Source organism: Macrobrachium nipponense, chromosome 45 (genome assembly GCF_015104395.2).
Source record: "Macrobrachium nipponense isolate FS-2020 chromosome 45, ASM1510439v2, whole genome shotgun sequence".
In the NCBI taxonomy this organism is placed as follows: domain Eukaryota; kingdom Metazoa; phylum Arthropoda; class Malacostraca; order Decapoda; family Palaemonidae; genus Macrobrachium; species Macrobrachium nipponense.
In genome coordinates this window covers 47634650-47660347 of record NC_061105.1, presented here as the reverse complement: position 1 = coordinate 47660347, position 25698 = coordinate 47634650, and the positions used below count along the sequence as shown (strand labels likewise).

The 25698-nt window shown below is 35.4% G+C and overlaps 2 long non-coding RNA genes across 2 annotated transcripts in view; one reads left to right on the top strand and one right to left on the bottom strand.

Annotated features, from left to right (window-relative positions):
- LOC135214498 (uncharacterized) overlaps window positions 1–25698 on the top strand; it is a 346832-nt gene that overhangs the window by 145594 nt on the left and 175540 nt on the right. The gene's annotated exons all lie outside the window — the stretch shown is intronic.
- On the bottom strand, window positions 528–12909 carry LOC135214157 (uncharacterized). The gene is made up of 4 exons (XR_010314305.1): window positions 12612–12909; window positions 5708–5817; window positions 1227–1434; window positions 528–595 (listed from the first exon to the last, which is right to left on the bottom strand). It is a non-coding gene; the product is annotated as an uncharacterized LOC135214157 (long non-coding RNA).

The window sequence follows — 25698 nt, the reverse complement described above, 5'->3', positions numbered from 1 at the left end:
GTATTAATCCTTTTTGTGTAATAAAGACCAGACATGCCAAGATATTTTTTTACTTCATTAACAACTATAAAGGTTGCTGGTGTTCACTAATCATGTAGGTGACTTCATTAACAACTATAAAGGTTGCTGGTGTTCACTAATCATGTAGGTGACTTCATTAACAACTATAAAGGTTGCTGGTGTTCACTAATCATGTAGGTGACAAATGAGGCAACCCAGAGAACCGATGCCAAACACTAATATAACTATAACCATTACAGAAATCAGCTTCATAAATTTGTACACCCTTTCACTGTCAACTTACAGAACGTCTGCCAAGCAGTTTTAGAGACGACGAAGAATGAGCCAAACAAAAGTATAATCAATCCTCTCTCCCCTTTAGAATATAATACACAGATATTAGAACTAGGAACAGCTACGTTAAAATGATCCCTGTCATGTTTCTTCCACGACCGCCCGGAGGTGAACTTCCTCAATCTCAGATTAGTTCTCATCCTCGGTGCTTCAGTCTTGTAAGTTGAAATTGAAAACCAGTACTTGCACACGGTGCTGCATTCATGGTTCAGAACTGTTCTCGTCCCTCGGTGCTACACTCCTACAAAGAGATAATAAAAACTATAGTACGTAGGATGTCGTCATAGTCAGACTCTTAGCTCAGTGAAGTTAGCTCAGCACCTTCACAAGCTAAGGAATGCGCATTTACAATTTCATGACGAGGCTGTTTATTCTAACAAAAAGCGCATTTACAATTTCATGACGAGGCTTGTTTATTCTAACAAAAAAAATTTATAAACAAGTAAAGTAACACCAAAATTTCACCAAGTTTAAATTCGTATGGCAGAAAGGAGATTGAAAATTCTTAAGAGCTGTACCGCTCTGGACACTTTTTCTGGGAACTCTTACTTGATCCACCAAATTAGCTCTCTGAATTTCGGAAATTCATTTCCTGTTTTCTTAAATAACACTGTCAGCAGTGACTATGAAATTGAATTCTGATTTCAATACTTGCAACTAGATTCAATACTTGCAACTATGATACTGAATATTGATTCCATTGGAACGCTTCTTAAAACTGACAAGTGTTGTTTGAAATCTTAAGGAGACTGCAAAAAGAACTACCTACACTCTTCAAAATTCTCTTTACAATCACTATTTATAAAATAAAAGACCCAGATTTTATTCAGGTTCATAAACTATTTCAGCAAATACTTCCAAGAACAACTCACAATGAACCAGGAACTGGAACTTCCACTCCCAAGACGTGATTCAAACTATGTAAATTCGACTCCAGGAACTGGAACTTCCACTCCCAAGACGTGATTCAAACTATGTAAATTAGACTCCAGGAACTGGAACTTCCACTCCCAAGACGCGGTTCACACAATAAAAAGATTCCTTGCAACAACCAGACATCGAAGCGAAGAGTATTTCATTCTGAAAGAAGAAGCAATGTTAACATTCCAATGCCACTAAACTCTATACATGTCAATTATCCTATGATGTTCTTCATAAACGTGAATGTAAACGGGAAACGTTAGTTTTAATATATTTTAAATCATCTTTCATATATTGTGCACATTTAGTATTTTTAAAGAATAATTTAATGATAATTACTAGGCATAGCCTCTGGTAAATCTTACTCAAACTTATGGACTAATTTATAGGGATGCCTTTCCAATGATAAACTTCATAATATCATTTCTCTCTGTTAAGCATATAGCGACATAATTGTCTCCGAGACCCGTCGGACGCAATAAAATGACCACATGTCAAAAACTGGAGTCCTAGATAAAATTTCACTTTTTATTACTTGCATATAAAAAATAATTGCTCAATCACTGTACAGCACCCTCCAATATTATATTCCAGGTTCAAAAGTAATTATTCATATTTTAGCTAAAAACCGGTCATCGTGTATAGAAAAAGGAGAAAACTGCAGATTGCATGTACACTAAAAACTGCGGATTGCAAGACAAGAGAGAACCATTTAGAACCGACGTCAGCCACTAACAAGAGACAGTAAAATTAAAATTTAGAGAATAACATTTTACAATAAACAGGCACTGTACCGTAACATGATTAAATCACATGAGTAAACTCGAGACAAAATACAGGAAGTAACAGTTACGAGAAAAAATGCTACAGCAATACCAAGAAACAAATCAATCACGGTCTGTGTCGTTAATAGGCGGTAGACTTTTCAGGCATTTCTCTCACTTTATTAAGAATTTTCTCTCACCAGCCACTAACCATTCAGTTTCACAAAACACACTTAATGCCTTACTACAGTAGTTATCGAATAAGTTTCTGAGTTAGGGAATATTCAGCAAGTACTTTATATACACATTAACACAGAAATCTGACTGTCAACACATTTATGAACAGCTCCTAGTAAGACTGGTTGGAAATTGAATTACAGCCGAGAAAAAGCTATAGGATACACTCTCACTATCTTTAATATTTTCCCGTCTTAACTGGACTTTTCAAGTATTTTTTATTGCCTTTCGATCATGGCCAAGTTTAAACCTGTTTTATAATGTGAAGGTAAGTGGATAATAGCCAGAGCGATCGCGATCTCTCTCTCTCTCTCTCTCTCTCCTCTCTCTCTCTCTTCTCTCTCTCTCTCTCTCTCTCTGTGTGTGTGTGTCTCAGACGTAATTATGATATATGTATTCCTAAAGAGATCTGATACCAGTTTTCACAAATAACCTGAAGGTTCAACAATTCATTAACTAGAGATAAACTGTCAAAAGACCTGCTTTATTGAGTGTAAAACCTCAAGTACTATTCCGTATCATAGCAATTACTTCAAGCTTGAAGGTCCCTTCAGATATCTCTCTTTTGCCTTCACCAACTTGAACAAACAGAGATTTCAACGTCTCCTAGGAAATAATCTACGAGGTTTACTTCGGCTAAACTAACCACAGCGCAAGAGAGAGTGGGTGGTACTAGCTGTCATCTACGAATTTTGTTATAAGGAATAAAAGCTGGCACAAAGCTTTATAAATCTTGCCACAAAAAAATCACTCATAACCCCAAAAATGTAGCTATAGAACAAACAAACAAAATTAAAAGACACTTACTGCGTACGTATGACAGAAGAGAACAAGAGAAGACGCTAAAACAATGACATGTACATAGAAGTGCAAATTACCATGGATGATGTATAGAGTTAAAAAGACCGAAGAAAGAATATTCATTGTGTTTCAGAACACTTCAAAAGTGAGGATTTAATGAAAAGAGCAAGCACTAGACATCTTAGAGCCCACTGCTTGAATCGACTGTACAAAACTGAGCAACTGAAGATGTCTGCTGTAAGTGGCATTGGGACACACTGACTCCAAAGGCCCAGGAGGCTTTTAAAAGTGATTAAAAGTGACTTCCAAGTGCCCTAACAAAACACTTGGATCCCAGTGGAATTTTATGTGTGGTACCCATCCACATTTGTTAAAATGAAATCAAAATAAGGACTCATCAAAAAAAAGAAAGAAAAAAAAAACAATAAAAATAACGACTCACCAACAAACAAAGCTAAAAACAACTAAGTTCGTTTCACACAACAATGAAGAATGATGAAAAACTGAAGACTGAATACATATTCAGGTGACTAAAATCCTAAGGATATTTTTACTTCTCTCAGAATCAGTATGAAGTATGATTACCTATTGTGATCTATAAAAATCCAAGTGAATTTTTTCAGAGAGAGAGAGAGCGCTTCTAAATCATCCAAGCAAATATGAACACGTTCTATGAGCTACAGAAACCTGAAATAATCATCAGAAATGAATATCTGGTATTTCACTCAGCTTCTATCAACACTAACACTGGAAATTTATTCAAAGCTCAATGCAGTCATGAACAGCAGACTGTAACTACTATGAGATTTAGGGCTCCTGTAACACGGTTTTTTGGCAATAACTTTTTATCTATGCATTTCATAGATATAACGCTTATTCAGAGTACACATTATATCTACACATAAATTTTGACTGTATTCTGCATTACGTAGGTTGAATAAATTTGGTGCTTACAATGTAAAAGTGACTTTTTTGAAGACGAGCCAACTTACTCAGAGATAAGGTTTCGAACGCACTCTTTACGTAACTTATGACAGCTTTCTTCCCTCTTTCTAGATGGATGATTGGCTATACGTAACGAAGGTTATACCTCTGGCAATAATGAGAAAAATTTAAATACAAGCATAGCAGTACACCTTTATGACTCTGAATCCTCTCCTACTGATAACTGTCATAATGAACAAACCAACATACTATGTTAATAAATACAAAAACACTTCAATTATTAGTCTAACTCCCAAATAAGTGTCCTAAGAAAATATAATCTACTTTATAGGTCACAATCAGATTGACAAGATGTAGGGAATAGTTGGTAATTTTCAAAGACATAGTAGACAAGCTTGATTTGATAACTGCTGTATCCAATGTCAAGCAATTTTATTTATCGGGTATCTACCTATTTACTAAAAAAAAAAAAAAAAAAAAAAAAAAAAAAAAAAAAAAAAAAATTAGACGGTACGTACCGTATTGTTTTTAAACCTTCACCAATAATTATCGTCAGAATGATGACTTCATGGGGCTCCACCCACTTTGGCCTCGTTATAATTCAGGATAACAATGAAGGCTATGATGGCCATTATTGTATTAGAAAAGTCGTAACTTCTGGCTATAAAAAACATCATTTCTCGAGTAGTTGTAAGAAGTGCTAAATGATCCTCAGGGACTCCAGAAGTGGCCTTTACGTTAATTCATGTATATTGCTGCTATTACTAATTTTGCGGCACTACTGCTACAGTAGTATTACTACGCTAGCACAGATACCCCACTCAACATCTATGTATCGTTCCGCCATTCATAAAGTCTTTATATCAACATGGTCGTACAGACTAAGAGAAAAAAAAAATTATATCGGATGATCGTTGGTCTGCTGGAGATTTTAGCACATATAAGCTTGTATTTACTTTGGATAAAAATCTTATTTTAACAAAAATAGTTATATAAAGACTGTTCACATACAATCTCTCTCTTTCTCTCTCTCTCTCTCTCTCTCTCTCTCTCTTGGTGGCATAGTGAATAGTAATGGAAATGTTCAAAATCCTGAATGACATTACAAGTATTATAAATCACGTTACGCTAAATACAAATCAGACCATAAAAAACTTGGATTTAAACTAGAAACTGAATAATTACCTATTCAGGCTATAGTAAGTATGGCCACGGGCTTTCTCTTGACTGAATAAAGTTGCAAGTCGTAAGACAAATGCAGTTTTGCAACCACGGGGACAATTCCAAATCCTGTTAGCCATTCTTGACTACTATGGGTTTCAGAGCCGATGGAATAAGGTGAATGGGTTTCTGGCTGGTGGATGGGCGGGGCAACATTTCGTAAATAAAACGATGTTTACCTTGCTTACGTAATGAATGTTTTTCGACTCTTGGCTCGCAATCATTGGCCATGGCGTCGGCTAGATAATTTTACTCTATAAAAAATTAAAACTATCGGGTTTAGGTTATGGATAATACTGACAAAATTTGTGTGTAGTTGTAAAATATACATATGTGAACTTTCAGCTACATCCGATGCTTTGATAAGGGGCAAAATCCAAAAAACCGTGTTATAGAGACCCTGAATTTCATAGTAGCACATATAAACTCGAATTACTCCAGACTAGACTTACAACAAACCTTACCTGTCCGGTGCTAGACAATGACATCCAATCAGATTCTCCGTAATAATCAGACACGCAATTGTGATAAGTCTTGAAATAACTGAAGGAGCGCATTGGGAATTCTAAAGAACCTGCAAATGAGAAGAAAATTTTTATAGAAAAAACAATATACATGACTAGTAACATTCAGAAATCTTGCATCTGCAAATACTAGTTAATTTTTAATCATATCCAAATGAAATCTTAAAAACTCGGAACATTCCAACCAGGCACGTAAGTCTTAATTTGACATGACGGAAGCTGACCAGTTTTTATTCAGGAAATACAACAAATTCCTTATTAAATAAAAAATCAAAATAAAACGAACATAAAAAAATTTCAGTCATTAAGGAGTGAGGAGTAGCCCGAGGCCCAAATATATAAAACCCGCTCTACCCTGCAACAACATTGTTTATAAAACGGTACTGTTTGTCACTCAGGTGTAGCACCTGAGGAAATAAATATGTCAGCTTAAGGAAGCCGGCAACACTCACTCACTCTCGTAGGCTTTACATTTGAATTTTCATCCATACTTCTTAAAAAAGGGAAGGTGACACTGAAATGGTGGAGCACCGACAATTTCGCGCAGGACAATTCAGCGCATGACGATTCAACTCAAGAAACAATTCAGCTTAGAGACAATTCGGTGCATGACTATTCAACTCAAGAGACAATTCAGCACATGACAATTCAGCTTAGAAACAATTCAGCGCATGACAATTCAGCTTAGAGACAATTCAGCGCACGACAATTCAGCTTAGAGACAATTCAGCGCATGACAATTCAGCTTAGAGACAATTCAGCGCATGACGATTCAACTCAAGAGACAATTCACCGCATGACGATTCAGCTTAGAAACAATTCAGCGCATGACAATTCAGCTTAGAAACAATTCAGCGCATGACAATTCAGGGCAAGGACTATTCAGCACAGACATTATGCGAAATAAAATAAAAATATGGAAATCGAAGAAAACTGCCATCAAATTAATGTTTTATTTGTAACATATTGAATTTTAAAAAGTAGACAAAATTATTTATTGAAATGACATGCGATAAAATATTCCTGTGCAAAAATATTCATACTAATTTATTTCTGCAAATCATGAGGTAGATTATATTTTGTAAGTATTCCAATATGTTATTTGTTTCCTCTATTCCCATATTTACTAACTGGCGTTTTTATTGCCTTAGCTGTTCTCTGATAATATGCTTTTTTTTCTGGAATCGTCGTGTCCCGCTCTGATTCTCAATATCCTTTTCTCTGCGTTGTCTTGCTCCAATTTCAAAAACTCCACATGAGTATGCGTCAAAACTTATTCCCATGAACTTCCATTAACATGAATTCGACCTCTATCTTGTGTACAACGCCAAGACTCCTTTTCATTACGAAGTTTTCTATCTATACGATAGCAAAATCCATTAAACAATGTGATCACGACCTTTCTCTGATAAAATCCGCTCTATGGTGATTTTTTTTTTTTTTTTTTTTAGCTCAGCGAATGTTTGTAAAAAACTAAGCTCCAGAAAAGGAAATACATCCAGTCCGAGTTTAGAAGAATACCAGTAACTATTATTTGGTTGTTGTTATAGCATAAATAACAGCCGTCAATTGTTCGATGGTTGAAAGTGTAAACAATCAGACTTACCATTAATTTTAACTGCAAGTAGTTAGTTTTGTTTTCTGTCGCCAAATCGGAATAAATTAGTATAATTTTCAATATCTTATTTCAATAAATATATTTCACTTTTGAATTTCAAAAATATTTTACAAATAAAAACTAATTGGATCACTGTATTCTTAATTTTCCATGCATTAGCTTTATTTCGCCAAACCAAATTCTCTCTGCGCTAAATACTCCTTTTTCATGCTGAATCGTCTGCGCTGAAGTTGTCTCTAAGCTGAATTGTTATGTGCTGAATTGTCGGTGCTGAATTGTCCTGCGCGGAATTGTCGGCGCTGAATTGTCCTACGCGGAATTGTCGGCGCTGAATTGTCCTGCGCGGAAATGTCGGCCCCACGGAAATGGTAATATTGTAGATCTAATCAATGGCTTCTCTACCTGTTAATCATTTGACTGAATAAACTGTTGTGCACCTCAATATTTATATTTCTTCTAATCTGGCAGCGATATTAATATCGTTGTGTCTATTTATGGATATAACTATATCTAAAGGAGACAGTCATCATTCCCCTTCTAAAAGACAAGACAAATCTAGGATCCAAGTCGTTCTCTATTGCTGCCAAAGCCAATAATAATAATAATAATATAATAATAATATAATAATAATAAAATAATAATAATAATAATCATAATAATAATAATTAATAATAATAATAATAATAATAATAATAATAAATAAATAATAAAAGCTACCAGATGGAGCAACATCAAACACATAGATGAGACAGGATCAAATGCCTGGGAATAATGGAAGGAGGGGATAAAACACCAAGAGATGAAGGACACGATCAGGAAAGAATATATGCAGAGACTCAAGGCGATACTCAAGTCAAAACTCAACGCGGGAAATATGATAAAAGCCATAAACACATGGGCAGTGCCAGTAATCAGATACAGCGCAGGAATAGTGGAATGGACGAAGGCAGAAACTCCGCAGCATAGTTCAGAAAACCAGGAAACATATGACAATACACAAGCACTACACCCAAGAGCAAATACGGACAGACTATACATAACACGAAAGAAAGGAGGGAGAGGACTACTAAGTATAGAGGACTGCGTCAACACTGAAAACAGAGCACTGGGACAATATCTGAAAACCAGTGAAGACGAGTGGCTAAGAGTGCATGGGAAGAAGGACTTATAAAAGTAGACGAAGACCCAGAAATATACAGACAGAAGAATGACAGCAGAAGAATGACAGACAGAAAAAGAGGACTGGCACAACAAACCAATGCGCGGACAATACATGAGACAGACTAAAGAACTAGCCAGCGATGACACATGGCAATGGCTACAGAGGGGAGAGCTAAAGAAGGAAACTGAAGAAATGATAACAGCGGCACAAGATCAGACCCTAAGAACCAGATATGTTCAAAGAACGATAGGACGGAAATAACATCTCTCCATATGTAGGAAGTGCAATACGAAAAATGAAACCATAAACCACATAGCAAGCGAATGCCGGCACTTGCACAGAACCAGTACAAAAAGAGGCATGATTCTGTGGCAAAAGCCCTCCACTGGAGCCTGTGCAAGAAACATCAGCTACCTTGCGGTAATAAGTGGTACGAGCACCAACCTGAAGGAGTGATAGAAACGATCAGGCAAAAATCCTCTGGGGTTATTATGGTATCAGGACGGATAGGGCGATACGTGCAAACAGACCAGACGTGACGTTGATTGACAAAGTCAAGAAGAAAGTATCACTCATTGATGTCGCAATACCATGGGACACCAGAGTTGAAGAGAAAGAGAGGGAAAAAAAAAAAAATGGATAAGTATCAAGATCTGAAAATAGAAATAAAAAGGATATGGGATATGCCAGTGGAAATCGTACCCATAATCATAGGAGCACTAGGCAAGATCCCAAGATCCCTGAAAAGGAATCTAGAAAAACTAGAGGCTGAAGTTGCTCCAGGACTCGTGCCAAGAAGAGTTTGTGATCCTAGAAACGGCACACATAGTAAGGAGAGTGATGGACTCCTAAGAAGGCAGGATGCAACCCGGAACCCACACTATAAATACCAACCCGAGTCGAATTGGAGGACTGTGATAGAGCAAAAAAAAAAAAAATAATAATAATAATAATAATCAATAATAATAAATAATAAAATGATTGTATCAGGGGACATTAGGATGGAATTTGGAATAGAAAAATGCGCCTTAGTCAACATACAAAAAGGGAAAGTACCGAGAACTGAAGGGATAAAGCTACCAGATGGGAGCAACATCAAACACATAGATGAGACAGGATACAAATACCTGGGAATAATGGAAGGAGGGGATATATAAAACACCAAGAGATGAAGGACACGACAGGAAAGAATATATGCAGAGACTCAGGCGATACTCAAGTCAAAACTCAATGCCGGAAATATGATAAAAGCCATAAATACATGAGCAGTGCCAGTAATCAGATACAGCGAAGGAATAGTGGAATGGACGAAAGCAGAACTCCGCAGCATAGATCAGAAAACCAGGAAACATATGACAATACACAAAGCACTACACCCAAGAGCAATACGGACAGACTATACATAACACGAAAGGAAGGAGGGAGAGGACTACTAAGTATAGAGGACTGTGTCAACATCGAGAACAGAGCACTGGGGCAATATCTGAAAACCAGTGAAGACGAGTGGCTAAAGAGTGCATGGGAAGAAGGACTTATAAAAGTAGACGAAGACCCAGAAATGTACAGAGACAGAAGAATGACAGACAGAACAGAGGACTGGCACAACAAACCAATGCACGGACAATACATGAGACAGACTAAAGAACTAGCCAGCGATGACACATGGCAATGGCTACAGAGGGGAGAGCTAAAGAAGGAAACTGAAGGAATGATAACAGCGGCACAAGATCAGGCCCTAAGAACCAGATATGTTCAAAGAACGATAGACGGAAATAACATCTCTCCCATATGTAGGAAGTGCAATACGAAAAATGAAACCATAAACCACATAGCAAGCGAATGCCGGCACTTGCACAGAACCAGTACAAAAAGAGGCATGATTCAGTGCAAAAGCCCTCCACTGGAGTCTGTGCAAGAAACATCAGCTACCTTGCGGTAATAAGTGGTACGAGCACCAACCTGAGGGAGTGATAGAAAACGATCAGGTAAAGATCCTCTGGGACTATGGTATAAGAACGGATAGGGTGATAAGTGCAAACAGACCAGACGTGACGTTGATTGACAAAGTCAAGAAGAAAGTATCACTCATTGATGTCGCAATACCATGGGACACCAGAGTGACGAGAAAGAGAGGGTAAAAAAATGGATTAACGGTATAAAGATCTGAAAATAGAAATAAGAAGGATATGGGATATGCCAGTGGAAAAATTCGTTACCCATTAATCATAGGAGCACTAGGCACGATCCAAGATCCCTGAAAAGGAATCTAGAAAAACCAGAGGCTGAAGTAGCTCCAGGACTCATGCAGAAGAGTGTGATCCTAGAAACGGCACACACAGTAAGAAAAGCGATGGACTCCTAAGGAGCAGGATGCAACCGGAACCCCACACTATAAATACCACCCAGTCGAATTGGAGGACTGTGATACAGCAAAAAAAAAAAAAAAAAAAAAAAAAAAAAAAAAAAAAAAAAAAAAAAAAAAAAAAAAAAAAAAAAAATAAAAAAAAAAAAAAAAATAATAATAACAACAAACGTTCTCTAGGTACCTTAGAATTGGCTCATTCAAGCTTAAACGCTGAAACTGTGTAAAACTCATTTGCTCATGAAATTAACGCTGGTCAGATTAGTAAAATTCAAATCAGGAAAACTAATTTAAGTTAATTAAGAAAATACATTAGTCTAAAATTAGGTAAAATTTGTTATTAGTGTCATACTGTATAATAATCTATAGACTAATTATTCCCATAATTATGACCTTTTTAACTTGTTACATAAATCTGCCAATTATAAGCCTTCCTCACTATCTTAACATCAAAAAACCACTCAACTCATATAACAACATTGGATTCCTTCTCCTTTAAAAAAAAACATAAAGATTGATACTGAGGACATAAATTTGACAATGTCAGTTTCAAAACAGCATTAAAACCTATGAAAACAGGTAAAAGCGCAGAGCTTTATCCTGATTAAAAATGGTAAGGATTCTTAAGTATTCATAATTACCAAACCCCAAAAGTTTTAAATATATGAAAGCTTAGTAATTATGCAGCCTCAGAAATAAGTAAGTGTCATCTGGAATAATTCCAGCGTTTAGATATAAGGTATTTCTACAGAAGCAATCCGTGGTGGCCTAGACTATGGCAATTGACGATTTCCTATGTTATTTTATTTACTGAACAAGAATTTAAAGTAATATTTATTCATACGACTGTAATTAACCCCCAGGGGCCAGTACTAAAAACGGCGAAATACATTGGACGGCCCAATCCCTAGTGGACGTCGTATCCACGGTTACGTCCCTTGTAGTTCGTGTGGAACTATTCTTTAGAATTACCCTGCAAGAAACGTAACCGCAGATACATCCACTAGGGGTTGGGGGCGTCCAATGTATTTCGCCGAGTTTAGTACGGGCCCCTGGGGGTTAATTACAGTCGTCCGAATAAATATTACTTAAAATTCTTGTTCAGTAGGTAAAACTGCATAGAAAAACCGCAACTGCCATAGTCTCGGCCGCCGCGGATAGGTACCCTAGATCTACCAAAAGGTCTTTGGTTCTGCTAAATTCCGTGCATCTCTTCAGGCACTGAATATTGCCAGCATTTTTACAGGATGACCAAATGTGCCAGACTGCAGAGGAATGCACCGACTCATTTTCAACATATTTAAGGTCTTCATCCCCACAGAATAAACAAAGAACTTGTGTCACAATTTCAGTTCCTATGATCATTAGGGTGGCTTAACCTAAGACTGGAATAGAATCATCTCTACGACTTTGACTGCTAAACCTTAGCCTACAGGCGCACAGACTAGGCTACCTAAAAGTTTCACTGACCAGCCACATTAAAGACGCCTTACCTCAGCGTAAGACTTTGCCAATATGACCAATCGTCAAGAGGCCACTTGAACACTTCAGGGACCAGGTACGGTTTCCTACCATAGGGTGCCAGCACCTCGACAGTCTCTTATACACATGCAAGTGCTTAAGGCACTTATCGGCAGGTTACATTGATATAGCACCTTAATCTACATAACATACGTAATAATGAATAAGTAACGGAACTTACTTTTGGTATAATGACGATGAATAATCAGAGCAAACTAAGTTTAAGATGGCTGCTGATGAGGGAAGAACACAGCCAGAGCCAGCCGCCAGGTCAAGTCACGAGACTCAAGTTCCAACACTATCCTGACAGATGTGAACAGTATTTCAAACCATACTCCGTTCACTTAATATATATTTTAAAGACAGTTTTGAAAGATTTCATGTCATAAGAATATTTCAGAGATATCGTTGGTGATATGGCATAATTAATTTTCTACGTTATGACTTAGGTCTTAGATAAACGGTACAGCTCCATAGAACAAGACACTAACTGAAACCCCTACCGTTTGGGACGGATGAAATAACAGAAAATATGTAAAAAAAAAAAATCATTAAATAAACAATGCATGAATCTGGATCACGAAAAAACGTTACGTAGATATTTGACAAATACAAAGTTGAACTTTGTCTATAACTGCAGAAATCTAGCAACTTGCTCTTTCTCTCGTCGGGAAAAGCAGACGAAATCCTAAAAGGGAAACGAGACTAAAAGGGAAAAACAACACCAAAGGCACGGCAGTCATCACAAAAATAGATGGACTAAAGTTATATCTATAAACTGTTCCATCTCAACCTTATCAAATATTAATGATTATTCTTAACAAGAACATGTCAATTATCAAACTCCACTAGAAAGATAACACCATAACTTACGAAAATCGTTATGTAAACGATGGTTAGAATTAGTCCGATAATCACATAGTAAACATATATTCGTAAACTTAAATATATTAATATACAGTCTATTTAGTGGTTTCGTTATATTTTTCTATTGGATTTTAAGCTTCTTGTCCTATCATCAATATGTGACGATGTCACTATGGACATCTGATGACACTACCACTGACTTAAAAATAAAGATTGCAATATATATATATATATATATATATATATATATATATATATATATATATATATATATATATAAGAGAGAGAGAGAGAGAGGAGAGAGACGAGAGGAGAGAGAGAGCAACTGGCAACATTTTTGTTTACATCGGAAATTTACCATTTGACTTTACGAAAATGTTATGAAAGTAATATAAGCTATGGATCAAAATTAACCCTAACTTTCCTGCCTTCTAAAAGTAATTCATTATCACTGGGGGAAAACTTAAAAATTAATAAAAATATGAACAGCAACTGGCAGCAATTGTAGGTAGGATCTTACAAAAAAAAAAAAAGGCTTTACTTTGGCGACTGATCGATTAAAAATTATCATTCGAGAATATTTAGAACTTAGAAAGTCAGACTTCGCTGAAAAATGGGATATTTTGGGAGCTTTTGTCAAGTCGTGTTTGTAGAGAAAGACAAAGACAATTAAAAAGGGAGACTGAACTATAATGAGAACACAGAACAATTAAAATACTCACAGAAAATGAAATCACATTGGATTGCATGGGCAAATATATTTCTACAAAAGAATTTCATTCATTCTAGAAATGCATAATTGAGTCAGAACTAAGGTACTATTTGGAAGGCTTACGTCAAATATTGATCAGTATATCAAGCGGCAATTCACTTCAAAAACGTCAGTATTGCCTATGACTTAGAGAGTTCTGTACGGTATTTCTCTCTGTTAAATATACATCATTAAGTAGGAGATAAATAAAGACTCGTCCGCTATGGAGGCTGGTTCGCGCATTCTCTGGAAATTACTAATGGAGCTGTGCATAAAAATGATGCGAATAAACTTTTTGAAACTACGTAACTTGGAATTTCTTGGGGCAATTCAATTTGCAGATAATTGAAGCTATGATAGATTAAAGATAAAATATACTAATGGAAAAAGGTGTATTTATATCTCTCTCGATTTTTTCTCGATGTCAATTCTTTATTTTAGTGCCGTTTCTTTGCAAAAAAAAAAAAAAAAAAATAGTCTGTTTTGTCTCGCTGGTGATAGTTTTGACATAAGTACTATCGTATTCATTTGTCAAAAACCCAACAAAAATTTATGGCTTTATAGGTAAGAAATAATTCAGTGACACATTTCTTGAAATAATAACGGAACTGCCAATAATACCCTAGTTTGCTGAGGAATGAGTTACCTCCGACGATTTCTGCTACGAATGTTTTGGTAACACAAGCAAAGCAGACGAAATGCTGAAACAGAAGGAGCGAATGCTTAACTTTCAAAAAATATAAATTTCAGTAAAGTAGCGTTCGAACGGTTATTAAATAAAATAAGATACTGAAATGAACCGAAGTAGTGTTGGAATTCCAAAGTCAGCAACATGGCTCTGGTCAGTATGTCAGGAGAATACAACACTTCTTGGCGAGACTTTGTTGCCTAGCTGGGAGAAGCAGACGACATTCCACAGGGAAAACGAGACCAAGAGAGAAAACGTCCAACCGAGAGGGAATCTCCGTTGAAGGAATGGACTTGCTTTGCACCTACTGAATGTTCCATTTCAGCGGTATTATTTAACAAATTAAAATAAATAAAACATTATGGTATGTATAAGATAGTTATTTAATCTATTTAACGGTTTCATATCATCCTCGTATCTAATTTTAGGCTTGCTATCATACAGTTGTCAATTAGGTGCGACGCCACTATGGACATCTGTTGACACTAAAAGTAACTAATAAATAACAGTCAAATATATAGAGTAACTGGCAACTATTTTGTGCAAACCGAAGATTTAGTCTTTGATTTTACGAAAGATGTGAGAATATAATAGATATATAAAAAAATAAGATCTTATATTTATGCTTCTTAATGATAATTCATTATGATTCAGAAAAACTGTTAAAACAAATAAAAATACTGACATTACCTAACAACTGCTCTAGGTCGGAATTTGACTTAAAAGGCTAATGTCTAAACTTTGTTAGTTTTAATTTATAAATGTCCATTTTTTGAAAATTATGAAGTTTATAAGAACAAATTTAAAACAAATTTTTATTTGTGGCAATTAAGCTCTGGTAATGATATATTTTACTTGAAACAGTAAAATATCAAAGGGTTTATGTTTAGATTATTTGGTAACACTAACAGCCAGACGTATTCCAGAATTGAATCGAGACTGAAAATAAAAACACAACGGAATCTTAAAAAACAATAGACGCATTGACTATTTTTTGGCAGTTGACTGGATCAAAACTATTATTCAGAATATTAGTCACTGAAAACGGTATTTCACTCAAAAACAGACACTTTGGGAGCGTTTGTCAAGTGGTGTTGTAAAGGAAGAAGCAGACATCAGTCGAAAGGGGAAACGAAACTAAATGTAAACACTGAATCACTAGAATAGCAACATAGGAAATTAAATCCTGTTGTTCTGAATTGGAAATATTTATAAAAGATTCATTTAATAAAAGTACATACACGAATCAGAAAAAAAGATAATTTAAAAGCTCTACATATTACAATAATAAACATTATCTGGCAATTTGGTAATTAAGTGGGAATAACCTTTCATTTCCAGAGTCATATTTTTCTTTTAATGTGCATAATTAATAGGAAATAAATAATGCCCCATTAACTATTAAGGCTAGTTGGCGGATGCTAAGGAAATTAGTTAAGAATTATATATTAAATGACGAGTGGCAACTTTTCGACCTCACGCAACTAACTGCAACGCCTTTTATACAATAGATGACAGATAAAATGCACTAAAGTGGCGATATTACACAGGAAAAAAGGTATATTTCTGCCTGTAACGATTTCACCTCGTTGCAAAACCTTTATTTTTTCTTAAGTCCGGTTCTCTGAAATGAATTCGTCTGCTATGTCTTCTTCAGCTGGTCATTTTCACGGAAGTTCCATCGTCTTCATTGATGAAAAAAACTAACAAAAAATTATATCATTATCACGAAACACTAAATATATAAAATATACCTGTAAGAACTCATGGTATTGTCAATAATAGCTAATTTTGTTGCATAAGCAAATAATCTCCGAAGCTTTTTGCTATGAATGCTTTGGTAACACAAACAAAGCAGACAAATTACTGAAAAGAAAAATGGTATTGTTTAACCTTTTTGTTTTTAATTTTTAAAAAAGTCATTATTATTAATACTATTAACATGATTTACAAGTCCTAAAACCTACTACTATGCATCATCGTTTCACAGAACAGAATTCCAACTAAGCACAGTAGCTATGTTAAGCTCTCTCCCAAGTTTGTCGACAAAAGAATACAATACCCTCAGTTCATTGTGTCGTAGAATTCTGAGAAACAAATCCTAGTCTCAGGAATGAGTAAACATGAGGCTCTTTGGGTATATGAGAAAGCTTGAGTCAGTACTCGACTCCCCAGAGAGCTGTTTATATATTTGTGTATCTCCATTGGAGGTTTTTAAACACCTTGTACAAATGACTACGAAATCTCTTCCTGTATTTTCCTGGGAAGAAAGTAAAGTTTTTGAATTAATATAAAAGTTGGAAACTTGTTCAGTTCCTGTTTAACTTATTTTTATATGCATTACTGTCTTACATATGAAATCTAATTATTATCTTTACATGTCTTGATTTGATAAATATTCATACATATATTCAGATTTATCAATTTCAGTTTAATTAATCTAGCACATTTTTCTCAACAGTCAGGTACGAGGTTCTAGAAATAAACAATCGGCAAATGCTATCCGATAATGGAACCTGCAGATGAGATCGCAAATGTGATGATTAAACGAGATCATTAAATAAGGCGAGAGAGACTCATTATTACCCCAATACTAATATCAGTTCACATTATTGGAACCAGATATTCCCGCCTGTGCTCGCTCGAGTACATTTTGGCCCTCAATATCATGCGCGTGGTTTAGTACATTGCTCTCTCTCTCTCTCTCTCTCTCTCTCTCTCTCTCTCTCTCTCTCTCTCTCTCTCTCTCTTCTTGATCAGACTTTATAACGTTTGTGTAATGTAGCCTGTATAACAGACGCAAAAATAGACAAACACGGTATTGTTACTGGAGTATTTGAAAATAAAGTACACATTCAGTGTGAATGCATTTGGCAAATAGAGATCAATCAAAGCATACTATTCAGCCCTAAAAACAATCAATAAATTATTAAAAAAGTAGAGTCGAAAAATCCGTTATGCCTAAATCCCGAAACAACTATTAGACTCAACACCCAGGACATAAGCAGGAGCTGGGAGAGAATTCCAAAGCCTGGCGGTTGAAGGATGAAAGTAGTCTTCCAGTCAGTTAATCCAGGCGCTGCGGATAACTCCAAAATATGATAGAATTGCTGAGTCACCTCTGATATGTAGCCAGAGAAATTCTTTCATTTTCACTAATTATAATTTAATGGCTTCGTGAAGGCAAAGAATTTTACTCATTCCTCATTATAATACACATGAAATGTGTGTTATATTGTGGGGTATTATGCATAAAGGACAAAACGACAACTATACTAGCGCAATTACCGTCAATCATTATAGCACTCGCAGCAGTAAAACAGTATTCAAAATAAAAATATTCATAACCTATACACAGCACTAGGGAACATGGAAAAAACTCCCTGAAATTCACCAGAAAGATCCCTATGAGTTCTGTTTCCGAAACAGTTTAAAATTAAGACAACAAAGACTCTCTTCAAATTCTTAAGGACAATCACTAGTCAGTATTGCTCATTCCTTCAAGTGGCACTCGACCTCTTCTCGAGAAGGACTCTAATTTAGGCTAAGACAAGATGACGAAATGGAAGGCTTTGGGGCACCTCCTACAAAGGTCAACAGAGGGATACCTCGAAGAATCCTGGGCGAGGCTCAAGTGAGATCTCTCTCTCTCTCTCTCTCTCTCTCTCTCTCTCTCTCTCTCTCTATGGTCACTTTTTACCAGATACATAAGTAATTGTAATAGCCACAATGCCCTCTTTACTTCTCGAATTCTTCGTGCTTTTCAGGATACGCTTGTCACTACAAAGCCTTGAGACCCATGTGCAAGAAATATGAAGAAATTATGATGTCCGGTAGCAGGAAACGAATCCGCTTAGCCCATTTGACCACGATGATGCGTATGGGTCTATTCCAGCTCTAATAAATCTATATCTGAAAGTGACAGGTATATGTATGTACGAGGGGCAATAGACGATTTATATTTTATATGTATGTATATATATATATACGTATATCATATATATATATATATATATATATATATATACTATATATATATATATATATATATATATATATAGATATATATATATATAGATATATATATATATATATATATATATATATATATATATATATATATATATATATATATATATATATATATATATATATATAATTTCTACAATTCATTTAGAAACTAATGACATTGTGAAACTAGCTTTTTCTAGACGGAGATAACGAAATGAGAAGTGATTGCTGATTATATAGAATTCATAAATAAACAGGTGGCAATAAAACTGGTATACGCTTTGATATAAGGAATCATATTTCAGATGAATAAATATCTTTTTCTTTTTCTTTCCCGTCCCAAAATCGATTTCTGTCCCTTCTGTTAAAGAAGTAATAGTTTATAATGCGAGTATTTCAGACCATAATGTCATAGAATTAACAGTTCATTCCAAAGCAAGTGAAAATAGAGATAAGCAAGAAATGAAAAAGTGGGAAGGATATGGAAAATACAACTTCTACAGTAAAAATATAAAATGGTCAGAAATTAATGAAGAATTAAACAAAGATTGGGATAACATTTTCGTAAGTGATGACATAAGGGTAAATACGGAGATATTATATAAAATATTGGAGATAATAGTGGAAAAATATATACCGAAGAAGAAAAGTAAACATCATTCATGCATACCAAGAGACAGAAGAATCTTGTTCCAGAAAATCAGAAAGTGGAAAAAAAGGTCTTGCAAAAGAAAAAAATGCATGGAAAGTTATAGAACTAAAAACAGTAAGATAGAAAAATGTCAGAAAAAAGACTTATTACAAATTCAAAACGAAATGGAAAAAAACGGGAGACTTGGAAGAAAAAAAACCCTATTAAATATCAAGCAAAACCCCAAACTATTATACTCATATGCGAAAGAAGATGAATAAAAGAAGAATAGAAATAGGCCCCCTCTTGAGAATTGAAGGGAGATTACGAATGAAAAAAAGGAAATTTGCAAACATACTGGCAGAACGATATAAGAGAGAATTCACCCCTAGAATAGATAATTGAAGATAATGATATAGAAGTAAGGGATGAAAATAGTGAATATTTAGCTGACATAGATATTAATGAAGCTGATATTGTGCAGGCTATTAATGAAATTAAAAATGGAGCTGCTGCAGGGCTGATGGAATTCCTGCTATTTTGTTAAAGAAAGTAGTGTTCATTCTATCGCAAAGCCACTTGCAATATTATTAAGACAAAGTGTAGATACAGGCAAGATATATGATGAGCACAAATTAGCGTATATTACCCCTACTTTCAAAAGTGGATCAAGACTAGAGGCAAGTAATTATAGGCCTGTGAGTCTAACATCACATATAATGAAAGTGTATGAAAGGGTAATGAAAAAAAAATATATGCAAAATTTAATAAAAAATAATTTGTTTGTAATAAAGGACAACATGGTTTCGTACCCGGAAAAAGTACACAAACCCAACTGTTAGTCACCGTGAAAACATATTCAAAAATATGGAAAAGCGGAAATGAAAACAGATGTGGTTTATTTAGACTTTGCAAAAGCTTTTGATTTTGATAAAGTAGACCATAATATATTAGCGAAGAAAATTAGAAAACACAATATCGTGGATAAAGTAGGAAGATGGTTAAAAGAATTTTTACACAACAGAAAACAGATAGTTATTGCAAACGACGAGAAATCGGATGAAGCCAAGGTAATATCCGGTGTGCCGCAAGGTACGGTGTTAGCTGCAATACTGTTTGGTTATTATGATTGAAGACATAGACAATAATGTTAAGGATTCGGTAGTGAGTAGTTTCGCAGATGACACAAGAATAAGTAGAGAAATTACTTGTGATGAAGATAGGAACGCTCTACAAAGAGACCTTAACAAAGTATATGATTGGGCAGGAGGTAAATAGGATGGTATTTAACTCTGATAAATTTGAATCAATAAATTATGGAGACAGAGAAGAAAGCTATATGCATATAAGGGACCTAATAATGAGACCATCACAAATAAGGAAGCAGTTAAAGACCTTGGTGTGATGATGAATATTGACAATGTTATCAATGATCAATAGCAACTCTTGTTGGCAAAATGTAAAGCAAAAATGGGAATGTTGTTACGGCACTTCAAAACAAGAAAAGCTGAACACATGATTATGCTTATAAAACATATGTTCGTAGTCCACTTGAATATTGCAATATGATATGGTACCCACACTATCAAAAGGATATTGCACAAATAGAGGAGTGTACAACGGTCCTTTACAGCTAGAATAGAAGAAGTTAAGGACCTAGACTACTGGGAAAGACTACAATTCTTAAAATTATATAGTCTGGAAAGGGAGAAGAGAACGCTACATGATAATTCAGGCATGGAAAACAGATAGAAGGAAATAGCAGAAAATATCATGGAACTAAAAATATCAGAAAGAGCAAGCAGAGGTAGATTAATAGTGCCCAAAAATATACCAGGAAAAATAAGGAAAGCACACAGGACATTAATCCACTACGCACCAGCATCGATAATGCAGCGTCTATTCAATGCGTTGCCAGCTCATCTGAGGAATATATCAGGAGTGAGCGTAGATGTGTTTAAGAATAAGCTCGACAAATATCTAAACTGCATCCCAGACCATCCAAGATTGGAAGATGCAAAATATACCGGAAGATGTACTAGCAACTCTCTGGTAGACATTAGAGGTGCCTCACACTGAGGGACCTGGGGCAACCCGAACAAGATGTTTAAGGTCTGTAAGGTAAGGTCTGCTAGTGAGGCAAGTGTCAGGACCACTAAATGCAAGAAAGGCGATTTGTTTAATGAAACCTTACAATACACAGGATGAACAACGTTTCTACATTCCCTGATTAGAGAAGAATCGTATTTTGATTTACTGTTATTTCTCTCTCTCTCTCTCTCTCTCTCTCTCTCTCTCTCTCTCTCTCTCTCTGCGTCACCGGAGCATGGATGAAGTATCAGGAAATCTTTCCTGTAAACATGAAACACTTGGTTGCCTCTGCTTAGCAGTATTGAAACTGGAAAACTATTTCCAGGCAAATTTCAGACTTCTTCAGATTTTCAAAACTCTTTTCATCCGTCTTTTGTAAAAGAGCAATTTCTACTGAGCCGTTGTTACGTATACTAATGTGAGTCTTCAGAGAAATGAAAACTTCAACTGGCTCAAACACAGAAATTACAATGATATTTTTAAAAATTACACTTTTATGATTAATATATTCAGAAGAGGAAACCCAATCATATGGAACAAGCCTACAGGGGTTTGGTATTCAAGCTTCCAAAGAATACGGTGTTCATTAGGAAGAAGTAAGAGGAAGTAAAGGGAGATAAAGAAAGAAGAGATATCGTTTACTAAAAAATAAAAAATAAATCAATAAGTGTATTAAAATGCAAAGAGAAAGTATAGGGTAGTAATACATTGTATCTTCGCTTGAACTCCTGAAGTTTCAGTTGCACGATATCCTCGGAGAGACTGTCCCAAAGTCCAACGTTTGAGGATTAAAGGACCTCTGGAATTGGGAAGTTCGACAGCGAGTCACATTGACTGCATATTGGTGCTGCTTTTCAACAAATCTGGTTGCTCTTGGAAGGTAAAAGGATCAGAAATCAATTATGAATGTGAAAGATCTGTTGAAATGTAACTTAAGAAAAAGTGACAAACAAGAAACCATCCGTCGATGGTCCAAATCATAACTACTACTAATAAGAAACTGAAACCTACCACCACGAACCTCTCTATCTGAAAGAGATCAATCTCTGCTGACAGAAGCAGACATCCACACCGGAGAACAGTATTCTAGTAAATTAAGCGCTATACATTTCTCTAAGCCTGTTTTGACAAAGAAAGTTTTAAATCACATGTAACAGTCCCTGAAATTTCTGGATGAAAATACAGTTACTATTCATGACATTTCCTAAGCTTCCATTCGTACTGTAATAAAAAAAAAAAAAAAAAAAACAAAAAAAAAAAAAAAAAAAGAATATCCAATATCCTTTTCTTTACAAAGAAAGAAACGACCCTTTACCAGATTTCTAACCAACCAACCACAAATAAAATCCAGAGAGAATGAAAGGATCCTGTGTAGACTTTTAGGCCAAGTTCCAACAACGGGATTTCCCCTTTCACAGAGTAAATAATTAGTCTGTGTAACAGTTCTTTTGAAATCACTACTTTTTCTTTTGAGTCTCAAGAGGTACTAATTCTATGTTACTTCTTGGGGGGCAACATACAGACCTTCTCTCTCTCTCTCCAATCTAATTTAACGCTTTCAGCTCTAAAGTTCACTGTGAGAGGAGCCGACAATTTTATTTGGGGGCAAACCATTGTTCACTTTTCGTTTGAAAAGATTTTTGTTATTTGTGGTTTTTTCTTACCCAGTTGGCCTTCCAGCCTCCCTCACTCTTGTCCTTTTCCTACAGCAGCAGCTGAGCGATTTTTTATTTATTTATTTATTTTTCCTTTTACTATTTTTTTCTTTACAAAGGAGGATGTTCAGACAAGGCTTAAAACTCCTGTTCAATCTGGTTTTCAGCTAAACTATGCCGCATATCAGTATGAAAAATAAATGAAGTTTAGTTCCAGTCAACCTTCCATAAAAGTTTACTGAAAACCACCAACCAACTTTCAAGTTATGCCGTGTACTGATGAACATTCAACAACTAACAGACGGTCAGGGGTGAATGTATCAACGCCGTCTCATTTCACTAGCGGAAATATTGACATCCAAATCCTGATATAGCAGATGGTGATTATTTTCCAATACGACAACAAGAGAAACCCCGACTTCACAGGCTTCTTCACAGAAGAGGAGACCAAACAGAAATCGCAAAAGTATTATTCCGGGAAAACAAGATATGGAATTTAATAACAGGATCAAATGGATGTAGATTTTCCCTGCAAATACAACAATAATACGCACACACACACACACACACACACAAACTTTTCCTCTCATTAACAACAGAGAGAGAGAGAGAGAGAGAGAGAGAGAGAGAGAGAGAGACAGCAGACGAGATTTCTTATGCGCATGAGAGAAAAACACATCCACACACTTCCTTACTATACTAGAGAGAGAGAGAGAGAGAGAGAGAGAGAGAGAGAGAGAGAGAGAGAGAGAGAGATTCCTAACACGCGAAGGAAAAAAGTATGAAATAAGTAGATGGAGAAAAGCACGGAGAGAAGAAAAGAAACGCTGAAAATTCCCCAAAACTGAAAGCGAGTATTTCCGTATTTCCTTCCCTGGGACCTCCTTCGCCTCCCGTGTTTCCTTTGGGGAAAGAAAACTGCAAAGAAAAGTCGGGGTTTATTTCCTTCCAGTGACCCAAGAGTCTCTCTCTCTAAAGTGGCTCTGAGTTTTATTTCTTGATGCTTCTCATTTTAAAAAGTGTATCATACCTTTCATTAATCCTGACATGCACATTACAAGGATGTTTTATTTGATATCAATTCCAGCAGGATTTGTTATAGCTGCAATTTTTTGCATTTTAGAATCATTCCAAGTAGTTAAAAAACCGGGTGTTTCGAGATCATTTCTCCATGTTTACTGGATCGTAGCTGGAGGTATATTCGACTCAAATACTGGAAGCAACCTTATTGATGAAGTGTGTGTGTATAATTATATATATATATATATATATATATATATATATATATATAATATAGATATATATATATATATATATATATATATATATATATATATATACATATATATATAATAATATATATATATATAATATATATATATATAGTGAGAGAGAGAGAGAGAGAGAGAGAGAGAGAGAGAGAGAGAAGCCAAGTGATAGAAACCACTAGTTCTGATGTTGATCTACGCATCTATGAGCAAAAGAAGTGAAAATAAGCGACGCCGTTATAGATTTGAGTCCGTCATCCCTCAGGAGAAAAGGGGGAGACCGGTTTAATGTAAAGATGGGAGTAAGTCAGACCATCTCCCTGTGTTTATATATATCGCAATTTCATAAACAATTGCTTACCTTTAAAGTGACTACTGGTATTTAGTTTACTTTCTCTTCACTTTCAATTTTAAATTACTACTAAAGTGTTAAGGCTGTTATCTGCTCTTCTCTTTTTACTCCATTCTGGCAAATTTGTTCATCTAGGGTCTTTAATTATTCAATGAAAGTGGAAGAAAAGTTACCTATATTTCATAGTTTTACTTTGTTCACATAAAGTTTAATGACATTAATAGAAAAGTACTGACAACTATAAACAGTTGTTCTTATAGGATGGCATCAGTAGAAAACTCTGGTTCGGTCTAAGAAAAAACTCTAATGAATATCTAATAACTTTCAAAGCAGGACAAATCCGCATTAAACGTTTTTGGGACGAAAAAGTGAAAAATAAAGAAGGAATTCACAACACACTCCAGGAAATACAAACCTGTTTTCCCTATTGATAAACAAAACGTTGTAAATCTTTTCATTAGAAAAAGCCATCGATAAAGAAATTCTCGCTAATTAGCATCAAATAACAAAGACTGAGAGGAGGAGATTTGCATAAAAGGTAAAAGTTCGTGATTTTTCGTAAAAATAAACAATGAAAGAATAATATCTCTAATGATCAACATAAAAGGGAAAGACAGAGAATCTATTTCCAGCAAGTAAAAGGCTACAATGCTGTTTTGGATGTCAAAAGTATCAAGGAACGGATCAGCAGCAATAAGTTATGATAAGCATTGAGAACTCTCCCTCTCTCTCTCTCTCTCTGCATTTGCGTGTGTGCGTGTGTGTGTCTTTCAACGACAGTTAAAAACATAACATTGTTTTAGATAAAAAGAATGAATGAATGAATAAATAGAAGTGACATATGATGATCACTGAACATCTCTCTCTCTCTCTCTCTCTCTCTCTCTCTCTCTCTCTCTCCACAGCTCTCAAGATGCAAATAATTTCCATTTTCCTTAAGAGTTTTTCTGAGTC